Here is a 17,165-nt window from a genome sequence, read left to right as displayed (position 1 = left end):
GTACAGTCACTTCGCACAAAGATTTGTAGCACTGCCATATGCCAATGAGAAACACACCAATACCATTGATGTAAAAATACTGAAATTGTTACTTTACAGAATTGCTAGATGACCAGATGCTGGGGGCAGAGGAAGCATGTTCACTGCAGACCAAGTAACCCATATAGTCATTATGGCGATTGCAAATAATCCTATACTTGGAAATGAACACTTGTGTTTGTTTTGATGTGTTTCAAGTACACCAGTACTTGAAGTTTGGATCCCTCTATGCTTATGGATCTATGACAGAAGTATGAGCTCAAACTGACATAGCCTACCTTGTGCACAGAGAAAGCAAAAGCCAGATGTGTTTTGTATTCATACCATCAGTGTGCAGTTGGCGCATTGTGTGCTTAGTAGATGATGGCTTGTGTGTACTGTTTGATACGGAAACACCATTTTTACGAAGGTGTGAAGAGTTAATCTAGCTGTGTTTGCTTTTGCAAGAGAACTACAATGTTTTGATTATTGGGTGACAGGTTTTCTTATTTGTGTGAAGAGTTTTGCAAAATTAGCCAATAGTTACAAAAAATGTGCTTAGGCATTCAGAAAAAACTGTAATAGAATATAATTTTATATTTATATTTCAATATCACAGTAATCTTCCAATTTAGAACTACAAGTTAAAAAAAAACTAACATAAATAAAATACACTTCAGCTAATTACTTAAAAAAATAATTTATTTTCCCAAACCACGCAGAGCCGCACTAAAAGGACTAAAGAGCCGCAGGTTGCTGACCCCTGCACTAACCTATTCAGCTGCTTGTGAATGCAAATATCTAATCAGCCAATCACATGCCAGAAAAAAAAAAGGGTGATTTAAGTGACTTTGAAGGCAGCATTGCTGTTGGTGACAGATGGGCTGTTTTACGTTTTTCAGACACTCCTGATCTTCTCAAATTTTCTCAGGAATTTACAGAGAACAGTCCAAACTGAAAAGCGAAATAAACATTTCCCTGGGTAAAAATGCCTTGTTGATTGCAGAAGTCAGAGGGGCGTGGCCATGCTGAAGGCAAGAGGAATTCTAAGCCAGTTTCTCAACCCAGCCCATCTGATATCAGTAACCACAACACATTCAAAGTCAATTAAAAGTCGCCTTTCTTGCCCGTTCCGATGCTCGCTTTCAACTTTGAAATGAGACCACTTGGACAACAGTAATGATAAATAATTGCAAATAGAGCACGTTTACAGAATTTAATGTCATTTTTATAGAGCACCTCTTATTTTAAGAAAAGATGGGCGAGACGATTTTTGAAACTAACTGCAAATTAAGCACACAATATTTAATATCTGTATTTTACCATTTTGATAAGACATATTTCAGTACTCCAAAACACTTTTATTAGACTGCCAACATGCTTACAAGTAGTAAATCCAGGTTAGTGGATCATAATTAAACATAACTCTGTGGCAAACGCAGAGTTCAGCAGGCCATCAAGGAAGAAGTGACGTGCATTTCTGCAGTGTAAAGATTCACAAATGATTTTCTCCTTAATCTACAGTCACACAAAGCGCCAGGAAAATCTTTGGTGATGTTCTCAGATGATTCTGACGCTTATCACCCAGTTCCTCGTGATGTCCTCCACACCATCAACCCTCTGTCCTCCTCCCAGTTTCTTCCTCAGCTTGCCTTTCTTATGGCCACCCCTTCCAAAACCTGACTTTTTAACTTATCCGAGCCACTTTTTGTTCTTGGAGTGGAGCTTCCTCATCCCCCCGCCCTGCAGGAACTGGTGCTTCTGCTTTTTCTTGCGCTGCTTCATGATCTGATCCTTTGTTTTCAGCTCCGAGCGTGCTTTGTGGTCACCGGAGCTCTGTACGTTTGGACCTCGTCGGCCACGGCCACGACCTGGGAGAGGCATGACACAACAAAGAGGTTGGAGGTTATAGCTCGCAAGGCTGGAAGAGGGACTTGAAGTATTTACCTTTAGAGTTGAGTTAAAACATGGTGGCTGATGTTCTATATTTAACAGGCAGACATGTTTGTGCTATTCATTTTGATGCCTTCCTACCTCTTGCTGGCTTCCTGCCTCCTCCGCCTGTTTCTCCATCTGATCCAGATCCTGTATCATCAATCTTGTATTTTTTCCTTCACTCCTCATAACTGACATGTCAGAGCGTTCTCACTCCCGAGGCGTAACATGTCGACGTTTTGTCACGTCCCGCGGCGTTCCTGAGGAACGCGAAAGGAGACCTTCGGCGTTCTTATGGTACGCGGCGGGTTATGGCTGGGATCCAGTGCAATGACGCTTCTGCGGTAATAGATGTTCCAGCCCTGTATTCCAGCCCTAAACCTAACCTTATCCCTAGCCCTGACCATAACCTTATTCCTGACCTTATCTAGGACTTTAATGAAGTTAAATAGTGTGTTTCTAAGCGATTTGAATAAAAAGAGCGAACATGTGTAGATTCAGTCCAGACGGTTCTCATATTTCCTCTTTTTTCCGAGGTCATCATTTAGGAACGTGGTGGGTAGCCGAAAACGTAATATGGTGACGATTTGTCACCTAGCGTAAAATGTTACGCTTTGGGAGTGAGAACGGGTTGGACATTCGGGACATGGCTGAAAACTTCAACATTGAGGTAAAAACAACGGCGGGGTATAGTCCCTGGAGCAACGGACTACTGGAGAGACATAACATGACACTTACAGAAATCCTCCTGAAGGTAAAAAAGGAATGAGGATGTGACTGGCACACTGCGCTAGACTGGGCCCTTATGGCCAAAAACAGTATGCTTAATGTACATGGTTATAGTCCACATCAACTTGTGTTTGGCCAAAACCCCAACCTTCCTTCTGTGTTGATGGATAAGCCACCTGCCTTAGAGGGCACAACTGTAAGTGCAAGAGTAGCTGAACATATCTCAGCATTACATGCTTCCAGAAAAGCATTTACTGAGGCAGAGTGTTCAGAAAGGATCAGGAGAGCACTACGCAAACAACTTAGGCCTACAGATGACAAATATGAGGCAGGAGATAAAGTATACTACAAACGAGTCGACTGTACAGAGTGGAAGGGTCCAGGTGTAGTTATTGGGCAGGATGGAACTGTTGTATTTGTAAGACATGGGGGGACTCTTGTAAGAGTACACCAGTCAAGATTGACTAAAGTGGATTCACGGACTGGAGATAAACAAATATCACACAGTACTACTGATGATGACAACAAAGACGCAGTTGAAAATGATGACACTGACACACCCGATGGGGAACAGAGTATTAGTGAGGAAGAAGACATCACTATTGACAGAGAAACTAACACTACAGAAAACATGTCTGTCACACACACTACAGAAAACATGTCTGTCACACAAACTGCAAATGAGCCCTCTACACCCACTGATCATGTCTCTGCAAATGTAAAGTTAAGATCAGGACAGCTGATTGCTTTTACCAACAGAGACAACGGTGTTCAACACACAGCCAGAGTGCTAGGCAGAGCGGGAAAAGCAAAAGGGCAATACAAAAACTGGTACAATGTGCAATATCTTGAGCATGATGGTAGTGAAGGTGAAAAGAAAGCTGTAGACATGTCACTTGTTGATGGTCTTTGCACTGAAGCTGAAAACAGAGATGCAGATGTACTCATAACAAGAGATATTACCTTTGATTCTGCTAAGCAGCAGGAGATTGAGAGCTGGCAAAGTAATGGTGTGTTTGATGAAGTGAAAGACCTGGGTCAAAAATGTGTGTCTACTAGATGGGTCTGTACACTCAAAGAAACTACTAATGGTGTTGTCCCAAAGGCTCGACTTGTGGCACGGGGGTTTGAAGAGGTAAATACTAAAGAACTACAGAAAGACTCTCCAACATGTGCGTCTGAGTCCCTCAGACTGGTGCTAGCTGTGATATGTCAAAACAAGTGGAGAGTAAATTCAATGGACATTAAATCTGCCTTCTTGCAGGGAATGCAACTGTCAAGAGACATCTATCTTCGTCCCCCACCTGAAGCTGGCAAGGACAATGTTCTATGGAAACTGAAAAAGTGTGTTTATGGACTTGCAGATGCTTCACTTTATTGGTACAATAAGGTCAAAGACATTATGCTCAAAACTGGTGGTAAAATATCACAGGTTGATCCTGCAGTGTTCTATTGGCAGAATGAACAATCTGAGGTTACAGGAGTGCTTGCATGTCACGTTGATGATTTCCTTTGGGCTGGTTCAAGTCACTTTGCAACTCATATCATTCCTGTACTGAAATCTACCTTCCTTGTGGGCCGTGAAGAACATGACAGCTTTTCTTATGTTGGTATGGACATTTGTACAGTTAATGATGTAATAGAGGTGCATCAACAACTTTACATTGACAACCTACAACCGGTTCAGCTACAAGCAGCACGGGCTGTACAGAGGGAGGCTTCCTTAAGTGAAACAGAACGTGAGCAACTCAGGTCAAAAATAGGACAGATTTTGTGGGTTGCCAAACAAACAAGGCCTGATGTTATGTTTGACACATGTAGCCTTGGATCTAATATCAAAGATGCAACTGTACAGTCTATTCATGAAGTGAACAAAGTTATCCGTAAACTTAAGGCAGAGAAAGTGACTCTTAAGTTTCAGTACTTGGGTAACAGTGAGGATCTGGCATTGGTTGTTTTCAGTGATGCTTCATTTGGCAACCTTCCTGATGGCGGTACTCAAGGAGGGGCATTAATCGTCCTTATGGGTAAAGGAGGAAAGTTTTGTCCTCTCTTCTGGCAGTCTAAAAAAATCAGGCGCGTGGTCAGAAGTACACTGGCAGGAGAAACTCTTGCCATGTCAGATGGAATAGACAGTGCTGTCTTCCTGGCAACACTTTTTTCTGAGCTTACAACTGGTAACACTGGTCTAAACGCTCTTCCTTTGATCTGTGTAACTGATAATCATTCCTTGTTTGATGCACTCAAGTCTACTAAGCAGGTTACAGAGAAGAGACTGAGGCTAGAAATGAGCAGCATTAAAGAGCTCATACAAGCCAAGAAAATCAGACAGGTTTGTTGGTCAGATTCAAAATCTCAACTTGCTGATTGTCTGACGAAAAAGGGAGTTTCACCTTTAACCCTTCTAAAGGCGCTAGATGAAGGACTCTGGATACTGTAATCCTTTGTCTACAAAGTTGTCTTTGCATTCAAATGTACCATTGTTTATTGTGTGCAATGATAGTATGCTTTAAGTAAAGCAAAGCACTTTTGAAATGTTTTTTTTGTTTATATAAATATATACATATATGTATACAAATGTTTACAGGGGTGTGTATACAAATGTTTACTGGGGTGTGTTTATACTCTTATTTTATTTTTTTAAGAAAGAGGGAGATTGTTAACTTGTTATTTTCTGTTTTATCGCGAGAGTACGGTTGCCCGCGAAGTGTTGTTGTTGTGGTCCGTATGTAAAATGGCGGAAGGAATAAAAGCGCTGTGAATGAGAGTACAACGTCGTGTCTTTTGAGTTAACACTATCGTTGTTTATATTTACTGCGGGAAGAAACGGTTTTTATAAGGAAAAACACTAGAAAGCACTCAGTCCCCCTCCCAACTCCCCCAGCCTTTCCTATTGGTGAAAAAATATACCATGTGGACCAATCAAAAAATGATAGGGCAACATAGCATTTAGTTGTTTACGAAGGCGGGCAGGTGTATACATATAGTTTGAGTCTGACGGCTCTTTGTTTGCTTCTCATCTGTAAACTCTGCATACTCTCTCATGTGATTCAGTTTGTTTTGAAAAGTCTCAACAGGATCTTGAGCTTTATTGTGAAAGGTTTACGTGGAAAACAAACAAGCGTACAGCGGAACCACGCGATGGTTTTACCGTCATTGTTGCTAACGAAAACACGTAAAAACAGGCACTTGCCCGCCCATAGTGTGGTTATATTAAATATAAGAGAAAGAGAGAACTTTAAGAAATTAATATAGCCACTAAGGTGACCGTCAAAACGATGAAAAATACTGCTGTAAACAGTTTATTTTACGACATCACGAAACAAACGATAGCGTAATAGGAAACGATAGACATTTTTATATCGTCATTTGATATATATCGTTATATCGAACAGCCCTAACATACACTCTTATATTTGTACATATATTTATTCTTATAATTCTCAGATTTACCCATTCGTATATTTTGCTTGTTCTTATGTTATTGTATTTTGCACACCTCTGTTGCACACACATAAGAATTTCGCTCACATGTGCTGTACCAGTGTACCTGCACATGTTATGTGATACGGGAAATCTCCAATTTTTTTTTATTTTGTTTTTTTTTGAGATTAAATAATATACCATTGTAAAGACGACACAAGAGTTCCAGAGGCTCTTCTGGGAGCCAGAGTCGACCAGAAAACGTTTCCCCGAGCTTGAGTCCTCTATGAAGAGCAGCCTTTCCTTATCGGCAGCGGTCACAGCCGCTACAGAGCGCTGGCAGGCTTGTTTCCCTGGGCCTTAAAACTGCAAAGGCGGCACGGTGCTGTCACGCTGATGGTAAAAACACAGGCCTTTAACACAGTGCCGCTGTGCCACTTTATTTTTTAACAAAACACTACGCTTTATGTATAAAGAACTGCCTATTCTACTACTTATTGAAGAAAAAGAATCCACAAAAGATTATTTTTACTTTCTTTTATTTGTTCCAGATAAATTATAAATTATTTTTTAAAAAGCAATGAAATGCATCAGATGTCTCCCATGCTTTCTTTTCTGCTGTAATTTTTTTTTTTTTGAACATAAATTGGTCTATTGAAAATAAAATGTAGTAAGAACCACTACATTTTTTCAATAGGCCAATTTATGTTTAAGAAAACCCCAACAATCAAATGATCTCATCTGAGCAAGCACTGGGCGACGGTGGGAAGGAAAAACTCCTTTGTCTTAAAAAGAAGAAACCTTCGACAGAACCAGGCTCAGATGGTGCGGCTTCTGTCAAGACCGGTTGGGGGTTAGGTAGTTAAAAAACTACTCTAACGGTACAGCACTACAGCTTTTTGGTGGAAATGGGTGGAAGGATGGGTGTTACACCTCGTTTCATTGGAGGTCTTACAGGTGGTCGGGGTGTAGATTCAGCTTTTTTACAAATAGGTGGCAGAGGGACAGGACTAGGTCGTGGAATTATAACTAGTTGGGTGGGAATAGGTTGTCTGTGAAGGTTCTCAGTCATGGGAATAGGTTGCTTTCCACTTCTGGATATAGGTGGAACACACATCCTACGAAAAGGTGGTAGGTTGTCGGTCGAGAAAGTTTCCTTTTTCGTTGGTTGTGTGACTTGAGGAGCGGGTGTCAACTTTGTCTTTTTCGGTCTAATGGGTGGCAGTGGAGTCCGCTGTAACTGTTGTTCGTCAGATGCATCTTCCCTGCCTACGTAAATGTATTTATGTTCCTCAAAAAGGGCAATGTCTTTTTCAACTTGACTCATTGCCTCTTCGAGAAACATTTTGTAATTGTATTTTTTGTGCTGTGAAGGGGAGATAGTAAAAGGGAGGGATTGATATTCAAAGTTTAGCTCATTAAACCTCCTCTTTAGGCCCTGGAGAATGTTTTGTTTCTCCTGTTCGGCCAGTGGTTTAACTGTTTCCTGTTGTTTTGTTAACCAGGCATCATTGTCCTGCTTAGCCTTTTCTTTCTCTGCCTTTCTTCTACGCAGGTAGCCTGGAACGATTCTGTAATCGTTTTTCTGTAAATAAAAGGGGACAAGTCCAGATTTCTCAAGGAGCTGCTTGTCCCCTTTGCGTGTATCCACACAAGCAGGTTGAGCCATGACTTTCTTCATGCCTGTGTGTTCTGGTTTTTTCCTGAATGTGTGTTCAGGTTTTTCGCCTTCTGGCCTCTGTGGGCACATTTCGCGATGAGATGGGGCCTTAACTGTTCTTGGCACCATGGTCCTGTGTTCATTTTTATATTTATTTTCTAATACAATTGCTTCCCTGTATTTAGAAATATACATTTTAGGTTTGGGTGGAGGAAGAGTACTCTACTTTGGGAGAAGGTTATAAGCGCTTTCATCTGAAAACACAATTCAATCGCTAGCTTAAATTCACCTGCAAGGGAATTCTACAACTGTGTGTCGAGGCACCCCTATTTATAGATTTTTATGGCCTGGCATGTGACATCATGGTGGCCTGGCTTGTGACATCATGGTGGCCTGGCATGTGACATCATGGTAGCCTGTCTTTGTTCTGTCATTTAAGCCCCACCCCCCTGGTTACTGTTGCTATTGTAACTATTATATTATGAATGCTGGTAGCTAGCATTCCACACACACACATACACTTTTTGCCAAGGTTCCAGCTGCAGTCACCAAGACATGTAAATGTATTTAGTAACCCTCTGGGGTCCAGAGTATAATTGGCCGTTTTTGACTACTTTAGATTTTACCTCTATATTTCACCTTTAAAAAAATCTTCTTCTCTTTTTTTTTTGGCACAACCTCAAATATCTGAAATTTGAGTTAATTTTTCATTTATACTATATTTGCACAATAGATCTAAATTCAGACAAAAAAAATTCAAAATCCGAGTAGAAAATACTTGTCATTTTTACTGTAAAAGCCACAAACATGTTTAAGGAATTGTTTTCATAACTTGAAATGCGAATAGAAGTTGTACATTTGTAAAAATTATGCACAAGTTTTGCAAACAACTTTATGTTCAGTATAATATATGCAGGTTTTCTTCCTGAATACTATCGTTGTTTATATTTACTGCGGGAAGAAACGGTTTTTATAAGGAAAAACACTAGAAAGCACTCAGTCCCCCTCCCAACTCCCCCAGCCTTTCCTATTGGTGAAAAAATATACCATGTGGACCAATCAAAAAATGATAGGGCAACATAGCATTTAGTTGTTTACGAAGGCGGGCAGGTGTATACATATAGTTTGAGTCTGACGGCTCTTTGTTTGCTTCTCATCTGTAAACTCTGCATACTCTCTCATGTGATTCAGTTTGTTTTGAAAAGTCTCAACAGGATCTTGAGCTTTATTGTGAAAGGTTTACGTGGAAAACAAACAAGCGTACAGCGGAACCACGCGATGGTTTTACCGTCATTGTTGCTAACGAAAACACGTAAAAACAGGCACTTGCCCGCCCATAGTGTGGTTATATTAAATATAAGAGAAAGAGAGAACTTTAAGAAATTAATATAGCCACTAAGGTGACCGTCAAAACGATGAAAAATACTGCTGTAAACAGTTTATTTTACGACATCACGAAACAAACGATAGCGTAATAGGAAACGATAGACATTTTTATATCGTCATTTGATATATATCGTTATATCGAACAGCCCTAACATACACTCTTATATTTGTACATATATTTATTCTTATAATTCTCAGATTTACCCATTCGTATATTTTGCTTGTTCTTATGTTATTGTATTTTGCACACCTCTGTTGCACACACATAAGAATTTCGCTCACATGTGCTGTACCAGTGTACCTGCACATGTTATGTGATACGGGAAATCTCCAATTTTTTTTTATTTTGTTTTTTTTGAGATTAAATAATATACCATTGTAAAGACGACACAAGAGTTCCAGAGGCTCTTCTGGGAGCCAGAGTCGACCAGAAAACGTTTCCCCGAGCTTGAGTCCTCTATGAAGAGCAGCCTTTCCTTATCGGCAGCGGTCACAGCCGCTACAGAGCGCTGGCAGGCTTGTTTCCCTGGGCCTTAAAACTGCAAAGGCGGCACGGTGCTGTCACGCTGATGGTAAAAACACAGGCCTTTAACACAGTGCTGCTGTGCCACTTTATTTTTTAACAAAACACTACGCTTTATGTATAAAGAACTGCCTATTCTACTACTTATTGAAGAAAAAGAATCCACAAAAGATTATTTTTACTTTCTTTTATTTGTTCCAGATAAATTATAAATTATTTTTTAAAAAGCAATGAAATGCATCAGATGTCTCCCATGCTTTCTTTTCTGCTGTAATTATTTTTTTTTGAACATAAATTGGTCTATTGAAAATAAAATGTAGTAAGAACCACTACATTTTTTCAATAGGCCAATTTATGTTTAAGAAAACCCCAACAATCAAATGATCTCATCTGAGCAAGCACTGGGCGACGGTGGGAAGGAAAAACTCCTTTGTCTTAAAAAGAAGAAACCTTCGACAGAACCAGGCTCAGATGGTGCGGCTTCTGTCAAGACCGGTTGGGGGTTAGGTAGTTAAAAAACTACTCTAACGGTACAGCACTACAGCTTTTTGGTGGAAATGGGTGGAAGGATGGGTGTTACACCTCGTTTCATTGGAGGTCTTACAGGTGGTCGGGGTGTAGATTCAGCTTTTTTACAAATAGGTGGCAGAGGGACAGGACTAGGTCGTGGAATTATAACTAGTTGGGTGGGAATAGGTTGTCTGTGAAGGTTCTCAGTCATGGGAATAGGTTGCTTTCCACTTCTGGATATAGGTGGAACACACATCCTACGAAAAGGTGGTAGGTTGTCGGTCGAGAAAGTTTCCTTTTTCGTTGGTTGTGTGACTTGAGGAGCGGGTGTCAACTTTGTCTTTTTCGGTCTAATGGGTGGCAGTGGAGTCCGCTGTAACTGTTGTTCGTCAGATGCATCTTCCCTGCCTACGTAAATGTATTTATGTTCCTCAAAAAGGGCAATGTCTTTTTCAACTTGACTCATTGCCTCTTCGAGAAACATTTTGTAATTGTATTTTTTGTGCTGTGAAGGGGAGATAGTAAAAGGGAGGGATTGATATTCAAAGTTTAGCTCATTAAACCTCCTCTTTAGGCCCTGGAGAATGTTTTGTTTCTCCTGTTCGGCCAGTGGTTTAACTGTTTCCTGTTGTTTTGTTAACCAGGCATCATTGTCCTGCTTAGCCTTTTCTTTCTCTGCCTTTCTTCTACGCAGGTAGCCTGGAACGATTCTGTAATCGTTTTTCTGTAAATAAAAGGGGACAAGTCCAGATTTCTCAAGGAGCTGCTTGTCCCCTTTGCGTGTATCCACACAAGCAGGTTGAGCCATGACTTTCTTCATGCCTGTGTGTTCTGGTTTTTTCCTGAATGTGTGTTCAGGTTTTTCGCCTTCTGGCCTCTGTGGGCACATTTCGCGATGAGATGGCGCCTTAACTGTTCTTGGCACCATGGTCCTGTGTTCATTTTTATATTTATTTTCTAATACAATTGCTTCCCTGTATTTAGAAATATACATTTTAGGTTTGGGTGGAGGAAGAGTACTCTACTTTGGGAGAAGGTTATAAGCGCTTTCATCTGAAAACACAATTCAATCGCTAGCTTAAATTCACCTGCAAGGGAATTCTACAACTGTGTGTCGAGGCACCCCTATTTATAGATTTTTATGGCCTGGCATGTGACATCATGGTGGCCTGGCTTGTGACATCATGGTGGCCTGGCATGTGACATCATGGTAGCCTGTCTTTGTTCTGTCATTTAAGCCCCACCCCCCTGGTTACTGTTGCTATTGTAACTATTATATTATGAATGCTGGTAGCTAGCATTCCACACACACACATACACTTTTTGCCAAGGTTCCAGCTGCAGTCACCAAGACATGTAAATGTATTTAGTAACCCTCTGGGGTCCAGAGTATAATTGGCCGTTTTTGACTACTTTAGATTTTACCTCTATATTTCACCTTTAAAAAAATCTTCTTCTCTTTTTTTTTTGGCACAACCTCAAATATCTGAAATTTGAGTTAATTTTTCATTTATACTATATTTGCACAATAGATCTAAATTCAGACAAAAAAAATTCAAAATCCGAGTAGAAAATACTTGTCATTTTTACTGTAAAAGCCACAAACATGTTTAAGGAATTGTTTTCATAACTTGAAATGCGAATAGAAGTTGTACATTTGTAAAAATTATGCACAAGTTTTGCAAACAACTTTATGTTCAGTATAATATATGCAGGTTTTCTTCCTGAATACTATCGTTGTTTATATTTACTGCGGGAAGAAACGGTTTTTATAAGGAAAAACACTAGAAAGCACTCAGTCCCCCTCCCAACTCCCCCAGCCTTTCCTATTGGTGAAAAAATATACCATGTGGACCAATCAAAAAATGATAGGGCAACATAGCATTTAGTTGTTTACGAAGGCGGGCAGGTGTATACATATAGTTTGAGTCTGACGGCTCTTTGTTTGCTTCTCATCTGTAAACTCTGCATACTCTCTCATGTGATTCAGTTTGTTTTGAAAAGTCTCAACAGGATCTTGAGCTTTATTGTGAAAGGTTTACGTGGAAAACAAACAAGCGTACAGCGGAACCACGCGATGGTTTTACCGTCATTGTTGCTAACGAAAACACGTAAAAACAGGCACTTGCCCGCCCATAGTGTGGTTATATTAAATATAAGAGAAAGAGAGAACTTTAAGAAATTAATATAGCCACTAAGGTGACCGTCAAAACGATGAAAAATACTGCTGTAAACAGTTTATTTTACGACATCACGAAACAAACGATAGCGTAATAGGAAACGATAGACATTTTTATATCGTCATTTGATATATATCGTTATATCGAACAGCCCTAACATACACTCTTATATTTGTACATATATTTATTCTTATAATTCTCAGATTTACCCATTCGTATATTTTGCTTGTTCTTATGTTATTGTATTTTGCACACCTCTGTTGCACACACATAAGAATTTCGCTCACATGTGCTGTACCAGTGTACCTGCACATGTTATGTGATACGGGAAATCTCCAATTTTTTTTTATTTTGTTTTTTTTGAGATTAAATAATATACCATTGTAAAGACGACACAAGAGTTCCAGAGGCTCTTCTGGGAGCCAGAGTCGACCAGAAAACGTTTCCCCGAGCTTGAGTCCTCTATGAAGAGCAGCCTTTCCTTATCGGCAGCGGTCACAGCCGCTACAGAGCGCTGGCAGGCTTGTTTCCCTGGGCCTTAAAACTGCAAAGGCGGCACGGTGCTGTCACGCTGATGGTAAAAACACAGGCCTTTAACACAGTGCTGCTGTGCCACTTTATTTTTTAACAAAACACTACGCTTTATGTATAAAGAACTGCCTATTCTACTACTTATTGAAGAAAAAGAATCCACAAAAGATTATTTTTACTTTCTTTTATTTGTTCCAGATAAATTATAAATTATTTTTTAAAAAGCAATGAAATGCATCAGATGTCTCCCATGCTTTCTTTTCTGCTGTAATTATTTTTTTTTGAACATAAATTGGTCTATTGAAAATAAAATGTAGTAAGAACCACTACATTTTTTCAATAGGCCAATTTATGTTTAAGAAAACCCCAACAATCAAATGATCTCATCTGAGCAAGCACTGGGCGACGGTGGGAAGGAAAAACTCCTTTGTCTTAAAAAGAAGAAACCTTCGACAGAACCAGGCTCAGATGGTGCGGCTTCTGTCAAGACCGGTTGGGGGTTAGGTAGTTAAAAAACTACTCTAACGGTACAGCACTACAGCTTTTTGGTGGAAATGGGTGGAAGGATGGGTGTTACACCTCGTTTCATTGGAGGTCTTACAGGTGGTCGGGGTGTAGATTCAGCTTTTTTACAAATAGGTGGCAGAGGGACAGGACTAGGTCGTGGAATTATAACTAGTTGGGTGGGAATAGGTTGTCTGTGAAGGTTCTCAGTCATGGGAATAGGTTGCTTTCCACTTCTGGATATAGGTGGAACACACATCCTACGAAAAGGTGGTAGGTTGTCGGTCGAGAAAGTTTCCTTTTTCGTTGGTTGTGTGACTTGAGGAGCGGGTGTCAACTTTGTCTTTTTCGGTCTAATGGGTGGCAGTGGAGTCCGCTGTAACTGTTGTTCGTCAGATGCATCTTCCCTGCCTACGTAAATGTATTTATGTTCCTCAAAAAGGGCAATGTCTTTTTCAACTTGACTCATTGCCTCTTCGAGAAACATTTTGTAATTGTATTTTTTGTGCTGTGAAGGGGAGATAGTAAAAGGGAGGGATTGATATTCAAAGTTTAGCTCATTAAACCTCCTCTTTAGGCCCTGGAGAATGTTTTGTTTCTCCTGTTCGGCCAGTGGTTTAACTGTTTCCTGTTGTTTTGTTAACCAGGCATCATTGTCCTGCTTAGCCTTTTCTTTCTCTGCCTTTCTTCTACGCAGGTAGCCTGGAACGATTCTGTAATCGTTTTTCTGTAAATAAAAGGGGACAAGTCCAGATTTCTCAAGGAGCTGCTTGTCCCCTTTGCGTGTATCCACACAAGCAGGTTGAGCCATGACTTTCTTCATGCCTGTGTGTTCTGGTTTTTTCCTGAATGTGTGTTCAGGTTTTTCGCCTTCTGGCCTCTGTGGGCACATTTCGCGATGAGATGGCGCCTTAACTGTTCTTGGCACCATGGTCCTGTGTTCATTTTTATATTTATTTTCTAATACAATTGCTTCCCTGTATTTAGAAATATACATTTTAGGTTTGGGTGGAGGAAGAGTACTCTACTTTGGGAGAAGGTTATAAGCGCTTTCATCTGAAAACACAATTCAATCGCTAGCTTAAATTCACCTGCAAGGGAATTCTACAACTGTGTGTCGAGGCACCCCTATTTATAGATTTTTATGGCCTGGCATGTGACATCATGGTGGCCTGGCATGTGACATCATAGTGGCCTGGCATGTGACATCATGGTAGCCTGTCTTTGTTCTGTCATTTAAGCCCCACCCCCCTGGTTACTGTTGCTATTGTAACTATTATATTATGAATGCTGGTAGCTAGCATTCCACACACACACATACACTTTTTGCCAAGGTTCCAGCTGCAGTCACCAAGACATGTAAATGTATTTAGTAACCCTCTGGGGTCCAGAGTATAATTGGCCGTTTTTGACTACTTTAGATTTTACCTCTATATTTCACCTTTAAAAAAATCTTCTTCTTTTTTTTTTGGCACAACCTCAAATATCTGAAATTTGAGTTAATTTTTCATTTATACTATATTTGCACAATAGATCTAAATTCAGACAAAAAAAATTCAAAATCCGAGTAGAAAATACTTGTCATTTTTATTGTAAAAGCCACAAACATGTTTAAGGAATTGTTTTCATAACTTGAAATGCGAATAGAAGTTGTACATTTGTAAAAATTATGCACAAGTTTTGCAAACAACTTTATGTTCAGTATAATATATGCAGGTTTTCTTCCTGAATACTATCGTTGTTTATATTTACTGCGGGAAGAAACGGTTTTTATAAGGAAAAACACTAGAAAGCACTCAGTCCCCCTCCCAACTCCCCCAGCCTTTCCTATTGGTGAAAAAATATACCATGTGGACCAATCAAAAAATGATAGGGCAACATAGCATTTAGTTGTTTACGAAGGCGGGCAGGTGTATACATATAGTTTGAGTCTGACGGCTCTTTGTTTGCTTCTCATCTGTAAACTCTGCATACTCTCTCATGTGATTCAGTTTGTTTTGAAAAGTCTCAACAGGATCTTGAGCTTTATTGTGAAAGGTTTACGTGGAAAACAAACAAGCGTACAGCGGAACCACGCGATGATTTTACCGTCATTGTTGCTAACGAAAACACGTAAAAACAGGCACTTGCCCGCCCATAGTGTGGTTATATTAAATATAAGAGAAAGAGAGAACTTTAAGAAATTAATATAGCCACTAAGGTGACCGTCAAAACGATGAAAAATACTGCTGTAAACAGTTTATTTTACGACATCACGAAACAAACGATAGCGTAATAGGAAACGATAGACATTTTTATATCGTCATTTGATATATATCGTTATATCGAACAGCCCTAACATACACTCTTATATTTGTACATATATTTATTCTTATAATTCTCAGATTTACCCATTCGTATAATATACGAATGGGTAATATGTAGAAGATATATTATATCTTCTACACGTTCTGTCTCTTGTCACGTGTGTGTTTATATTTAAATCATGTATGTTGATTATTTAAATATGCTTTTTCATTCATTTTTAAAAAATGTCAACAGCTGTCGTTTACAGATTCATTGTTTACTATATGCTATATATATATATATGAACATGAACAAAACTGAAAACACTGGGTCACCGACCCAGGAACCCTGACAATATGTATTTTACCTGGTTAATGTGTGTGGCGGGGCGTGGTCTGCAGCGCCGCTGCAGGGGAGGCGGACGCACCTGAGCGGCACCCGCGATCACGCCTCGGCGCCTTAACGTCTGTGCTCTCTATGCTGTTGTGTTGGTATGTGTCGGGCTGTGAGCTTTAACACCGGCTGTATGCATACAGCAACCGTGTGTGAAAAGTGGTCAATAAAGAGAAGCTGTAAAGCGTGTTCATGGAAACATCGTTGGGTCTGCCGTGATATGTTTACAATGGGACTTCTGCTCCTGAATCTCTGCGCACAGCGTCTGCAAATCGGGGCTGTATGAAGTCACTTTCATCTTTACGCAGGACTGTAAGCTGTCATCTGTGAGGCGTGAGCGGTGTTTGTTTTTAACATAGTTCACGGTGGAGCTGCTGACATAATGTGGATCCGAAGATTGATAATTAGCCTACCTGGGGTTGAAAGTCTCGATAAATGCACGGCGTTTCGGCGGGTATATCGGCTTCCGCAAGTGTGACGCTTATTTTGAGCGTTCAAAAACTAATAGAATATAATTTTATATTTATATTTCATTTCAATATCACAGTAATCTTCCAATTTAGAACTACAAGTTAAAAAAGAACTAACATAAATAAAATACACTTCAGCTAATTACTTAAAAAAATAATTTATTTTCCCAAACCACGCAGAGCCGCACTAAAAGGACTAAAGAGCCGCAGGTTGCTGACCCCTGCACTAACCTATTCAGCTGCTTGTGAATGCAAATATCTAATCAGCCAATCACATGCCAGAAAAAAAAAAGGGTGATTTAAGTGACTTTGAAGGCAGCATTGCTGTTGGTGACAGATGGGCTGTTTTACGTTTTTCAGACACTCCTGATCTTCTCAAATTTTCTCAGGAATTTACAGAGAACAGTCCAAACTGAAAAGCGAAATAAACATTTCCCTGGGTAAAAATGCCTTGTTGATTGCAGAAGTCAGAGGGGCGTGGCCATGCTGAAGGCAAGAGGAATTCTAAGCCAGTTTCTCAACCCAGCCCATCTGATATCAGTAACCACAACACATTCAAAGTCAATTAAAAGTCGCCTTTCTTGCCCGTTCCGATGCTCGCTTTCAACTTTGAAATG

At 40.0% G+C, this 17,165-nt stretch overlaps 1 long non-coding RNA gene across 1 annotated transcript; it reads right to left on the bottom strand.

Annotated features, from left to right (window-relative positions):
• Positions 1–1,220: 1,220 nt before the first annotated feature.
• On the bottom strand, positions 1,221–2,253 carry LOC146562054 (uncharacterized). Its single transcript, XR_014894529.1, has 2 exons — positions 2,053–2,253; positions 1,221–1,889 (listed from the first exon to the last, which is right to left on the bottom strand). It is a non-coding gene; the product is annotated as an uncharacterized LOC146562054 (long non-coding RNA).
• Positions 2,254–17,165: the final 14,912 nt, after the last annotated feature.

The sequence above is a fragment of the Mchenga conophoros genome, linkage group LG12 (assembly GCF_057382185.1).
Source record: "Mchenga conophoros isolate Kocher_MC1m ecotype Shallow Benthic linkage group LG12, M_conophoros_male_GT1.1, whole genome shotgun sequence".
NCBI classification, from domain to species: Eukaryota; Metazoa; Chordata; class Actinopteri; order Cichliformes; family Cichlidae; genus Mchenga; species Mchenga conophoros.
This window is presented reverse-complemented; position numbering and strand designations above follow the sequence as displayed.